The 6,147-nt window shown below is 34.0% G+C and overlaps 1 pseudogene; it reads right to left on the bottom strand.

The window, feature by feature from the left end:
• On the bottom strand, positions 1-481 carry LOC147520228 (17.8 kDa class I heat shock protein pseudogene; annotated as a pseudogene).
• Positions 482-6,147: the final 5,666 nt, after the last annotated feature.

Raw genomic sequence — 6,147 nt, 5'->3', positions numbered from 1 at the left:
CTATCTCAAAATGGAGATATCAATAGCCTTGACATCGGGCTTCATAACTTCAGCCTTAGGAACGATGTGATAAGCACTCCATTCTCCATTGCGGCTTTCACTTCATCAACCTTAGCATTCTCTGGAAGTCTAAATCGCCTCAAGAATCGGTCCATTCTTTGCGTTCCACACTATGCCACTTCTCATTCTTTTCTTCCTTCTCTTTGCTTCTTTCTCCACTTACCTTAAGAACTCTCCCTTCTTCAACTTCCACCTTCACTTCTTCCTTTCTAAGTCTGGAAGATCGGCTTTGAACACATGAGCCTCACGGTGTTTCTTTCCATCAACAATCACTGAGTGTTCGTTGAATTGGGTTGATTCATTTGAGAACTTCGAGGCCGGAATGGAGAAAGTGGGAAGCCTTGGAATGGATCCTATATGTCAAGAGATTGGGCGAAAATGTTGCTTCTCGGCCACCGAAGATGCTTGGAATGATCGACATTTTGTGTTTTGGTTGAAAGAAATTGAAAAATTGGATGATTTGAGTGAATAAGAAGATGTCTTAAGTGTAGCGTTTTTATGTTATTGATTTTGGGTTTAAGTGTGGAGAGGCATTTATAGGAGAGGAAAAGTAGGAATTCCGGCAAAGATTGTTTCTAGATTGGTGGGACAATTTTGATTTTTACGGAAGATATAGAAGGGTCTAGGGCCCCGGTTGGTGTGGTCTCATTCTCTTTGGTTTCTCTGCGTTCTTCACACTTCCACGGCATCTCTAATTTGAGTGTGGTGCCACATAGGATGCTAAACTTAATTGGAATGTAAAGTCACGGGGAAATAAGCAAACTTACAATGGTAAAACTTCGGTCTCTCAATTATCCAACCAATGAGAAACAAGCAAATAAGGGGGTTGTTTGCAAATTAGATTTTTTAATAAATCTTCTATATTAAACGATAGCCCTTCCCAAATTTGTGGAATCTCCCCGAGTTTTCACTCTTTGGTTTGCAAAAAAAGCGAAAATCAAAATAATAACAAGGGAAATAACCCCGGCAAAAGAAATAAAACCGCCACATTACAAGATACTTTTCATCTTCCTAGAAACAAAGAAAGTCACCATTAATAAAACAAGAAATTGGTCCCAATGCCCATTTTGAATGAAAATCACTCTCAAAACCAACGATTTTTTTAATCACCCTCAAGGACAAATTTGGTGAAAATAACCCTAAAACCAATTTTTAAAACGAAAAATAACCCTTAATGACAAATAGCCGAATTTGAAATAAATATTTTCGATTTTATCCTTTCTATCGTTTTGCTATGAACAATGAGTGTTCATACCTTATGCTAATGTGTGAACAATGATTGTTCATACCAAAAATAGAAACGTACCTAATACAATATATTGATGTATAAACAATGATTGTTCATACTCCAATAGATGTTTTTAATAATCATACATTATGTATGAACAATGATTGTTTATACCCAAATAGGTAAACGTTACCTCATACAATATATAGTGATGTATAAACATTGATTGTTCACACCCCAAATAAGTATGAATAATGATTGTTCATAGCTCATGTTGATGTATGAACAATGATTGTTCATACCCAAATAGGTATGAACACTGATTATTTATACTCCAATAAGTGTTCTTATTAATCATACATTATGTTGAGGTATGAACAATGATTATTTATACCCAAATAAGTATGAACAATAATTGTTCATATGAACATTGATTGTTCATACCGAAATAGATATGAATAATGATTGTTCATAAATCATGTTGATGTATGAACAGTGATTGTTCAATCATTATTCATACTCCAATAAGTGTTCTAATTGATCATACATTATGTTTAGGTATGAACATTGACCCCAAATAAGGTATGAAAAGTGATTGTTTATAATCCATATATAGGTGTTTTTTTCTTGATCATACATTATGTTGAGGTATGAACAATGATTGTTCATTACCCAAATAGGTATGAACAATGAATGTTCATAGCTCATGTTAAATATATAGGTATGAACAATCACTATTCATATTATATACCGGTCGTTTTGGTTGGGCCAATGCACGCTTTTTATATTTAAAATGCACCCGGGTATACTTGACATTTCATCTACCCGAGCCGCTATTAATTTTGCCTCGAGGGTATACTTGACCTTTCATCTACTCGGTCTTTTTTTTATTAAAAAAAAAAGGTGTCCTCCTAAAAGTTACTTTTTCCTTTGATTTGTCTGGAGAGTCACTAGTTCAAAAAAGAAGAAAAAAAAATGAAAACTAAATCGATGGACAAAAGGACTTGAGAAAGAATTGTAAACATGTGTTAGTCTAGCTTGATATCATCTTTGCAGTCTTATATTGTGAATATGAGCTGATTAAATTGGTTTTGAGTTAGTTATTAGTACGTCTTCGGTATTGCTATGATTTAGTGTATAACACACCTTGATGTTGTTGAAATAACAATGTAACATATAATTTAATCCAACACCATTTTTTTTAGTTAAATCAATCAAACACACCATTGATGTTGATATTAGTAAAGATTGTTTCTTACGATCGATAACAAGTCTGCGACATCCGCGGACAATTATTTGGTTTTAATCAAAATAAAATTCCAATTGAGGTTTTGAATCTTTACTATTTTTTTAAGAAAATGAAAATCTTGAAAAGAAAGTAACATCAAGATTATAGAAAATTAGAAAATATTTCCTCCTAAGGCTGGTTAGGGCCCTAAGCACGCATCCACCACACATATCTACCATCTATTTTAACTAGTGATTAATTCTAGTTAATGAAAATCTAAACAAATATTTATTTAATACTCTCTCCAAATCATTCTATTTTTTTCCCACAAATCTTTTATTTTTTTTTTGTGTTTTCATAAAAAAAAAAGAAATTAAATTATTAACTAAAATTAAAAATTAAAAATTTGCAAATAAATTTTTAATTTTGTGTTGCAGATTTTTCAAGGGATTCTCTTTCATTCAATTACACCGCGAATTTATCAATTTTATTTTGTATTAGCTATTATCGTCAATATTTTGGGTTGTAATAAAGTAGCAATTTGTAATTGCATTTACGTTTATTTAAGAATTATGATAAAATTTATTTAAGAGTTTTTCATAAATGTTAGTAGCTTTCAATTTATTATATAAAATTTATTATTATTATTAATTTATATAATAAAATGATTTGGAGAGAAAATAAAATAAATATTTAATTAGAATTTAATTAACTAGAGTTAATCAATAGTTAAAAAGTAGTGGATGGAAATCTACTAAGCACCTAGGAGTAGGGCAGGGATCGGGTCGGGTTCGGGTCGGATATGGCTATATCCGAATCCGAATCCGAACCCGATTATATCCTAAATTTAATATCCGAATCCGACCCGAACCCGACCGAATCCGACTAACCCGATCTGATAACACTAAAAATTAAAAAACCAAAAATTATATCGAATCCAACCCAAACCCGAATCAGGCCCAAATATATAAACGGATATGAAAATGGACCCAAACCAATGTATTCACCAATGACGGTCGGATCGGTTCGAGGGGTCTAACCGATTCCCCGCCTCCTACCTAGAGCGACTTTTTCTCGAGAGAATCAGGGAGATTCCACAAAATTTGGGAAGGGCTAGTGCTTAATATAGAAGATCTTTCAAAAATTTAATTTGCAAACAACCACTTGACCCTTTATTACACCCGTGAGTTCTGGACTGACCAAACCCATTCCTCTCTCATGTGGTGCGGGGCTTGAATGCCTCAAAAACTTGCCACACCATATGTGTCTCAAACATCAAGGGTCATATCTTTTAAAGTTTACTCGAAAAATGTGTTTTGCTGCACAAGACAAGACATATTTTTTAGTGAGCTAACTTTTTTTTTTATTGGAGAGAGAAAAAGAAGGGGGCTTCTATTTACATCATTGTGGTAACCATATTTTTGTGCAACACTCATCCAATCTCAATACAAACACAAGGATAATGCATTTTGTATAGATGCAATTCCACCTTGGAAACAAGTTAATAAAAGTTATAATATGCTAGGTGTCTCCTATTTCTAACAATGAAGACCACACCCTTCATACACAATCGGGTTCTATCATCTAGACACATAGTATTTAGAAACTGTTTTTTCTCGTTGGAGCACGCCGACATTGACAATAATGCGATAAAAAGCACCGGCATGGGGTCTTTGTCAAAGTAAAAAAAAAATAAAATAAATGATTACAATGTCGTTCAAGATCCACATCCAAATTGTCAAATTCACGAACAAAATGTGAACAAGCGGGTTATCACGGTAGTTTACTACCACCTAGGTTAAATTCCAGAAAATTCGAATTATTTCTTCAAATTTGAAGATTTTGGCAGATGATACTACCACCTAAAGATACTCTTAGTTCAATATGCAAAGTCATCTCAATCTAGAAAAATAAACCATAGTAATTGGTTCAGTAATGCAAGTCCCCTCCGCTTTTGGAATCATTATTATGTCAATTTAAATAAGTCATTCTCGATCCCATCTCACAAGCAACAAACAAATGTTCACATTTTTTTTGTTCCTTTTTCAATATAAACAAACAAATGTTAACATGATCACAAACTAACAATGACAAGAGAAAGATCCAGATGGTAATTGATACTGTGACTTTGTTCTCTTAATTAATGTTAAATAACATACTTTTTAACACAACATATTAAAACACAAGCCCGACCAACAATTGGGACATTCACAATACAATTTTATTGAGAGAACGAAAGCAACCATATGTTCCTTCGCTTTCCTCTAAACAGCCTATCTATCCCGGAGATATCAATAGCCCTTGACATCAGGCTTAACTTCACCTTAGGAGCGATGTAATGAAAGCCTCCATTCTCCATTGCAGCTTTCACTTCATCAACCTTAGCATTCTCTGGAAGTCTAAATGCCTCAAGAAGCCCATCAGCTGCGTTCCACTCGATGCCACTTCTCTCATTCTTTTCTTCCTTCTCTTTTTGCTTCTTTTTCCACTTACCTTAAGAACTCTCCTTCTTCAACTTCGACCTTCACTTCTTCCTTTTTAAGTCCTGGAAGATCGGCTTTGAACACATGAGCCTCTCTACGGTGTTTCTTTCGATCCAATCTGAGTTGTAATTAGGTTGTTTCATTTGAGAACTTCGGGAGCGAATGGAGAAAGTGGGAAACCTTGAATGGATCCCATATGTCAAGAGATTGGATTGAAAATGTTGCTTCTCAGCCGCTGAAGATGCTTGGAATGATCGACATTTTGTGTTTTGGTTGAAAAAATTGAAAAATTGGATGATTTTGAAGGAATAAGAAGATGTAATAAGTGTAGCGTTTTTTATGTTGTTGATTTTGGGTTTAAGTGTGGAGAGGCATTTATAGGAGAGGGAAAAGTAGAATTCCAGTAAAAGATTGTTTCTAGATTGGTGGGACAATTTTTGATTTTTCGGAAGATATAGAAGGTCTAGGGCCCCTATTGGTGTGGTCTCATTCTCTTGGTTTCCTCTGCGTTCTTCACACTTCCACGGCTCTCTAATTTGAGTGGTGCCACATAGGATGCTAAACTTAATTGGAATGTAAAAGTGCGGAAATAAGCAAACTTACCCCAAATGGTAAAACTTCGAGTCTCGGTTTCTCAGTTATCAAACCAATGAGAAACAAGCAAATAAAGGTTTGCAAAATTAAATTATTTATAAATCTTCTATATTAAGCGGTAGCCCTTCCCAAATTTGTGGAATCTCCCCAGATTTTCTCTCTTGGTTTTCAAAAAAGCGAAAAAATATAATAAAGGAAATAACCACGGCAAAGGAAATAAAACCACCACAAGATTACAAGATCGTCTTCTTCTTCCTAGAAACAAACCAAGTCACCATTAATAAAAATCAAAAAATGAAAACTAAATGAAAATTTGGACAAAAGTTCGAGAAAAGAATTATAAACATGTGTTAGTCTAGCTTGATATCATCTTTGCAATCTTTGTCGGTCAATATGATAAGCCAATAAAAATTTGAGAGCTGGCGGAGAGAGATGTAAATTAATCAATGGATTTTTCGCGATGAGTAAGATTATCCTAAAAGGAACTCTAGAACCCATCGTTGTTGTCAGTTACCAACTTGGCAAACTCTATTTAATAGGTGAACAAAGCTAAT

The sequence above is a fragment of the Coptis chinensis genome, chromosome 2 (genome assembly GCF_015680905.1).
Source record: "Coptis chinensis isolate HL-2020 chromosome 2, ASM1568090v1, whole genome shotgun sequence".
Lineage (NCBI taxonomy): Eukaryota > Viridiplantae > Streptophyta > Magnoliopsida > Ranunculales > Ranunculaceae > Coptis > Coptis chinensis.
This window is presented reverse-complemented; position numbering and strand designations above follow the sequence as displayed.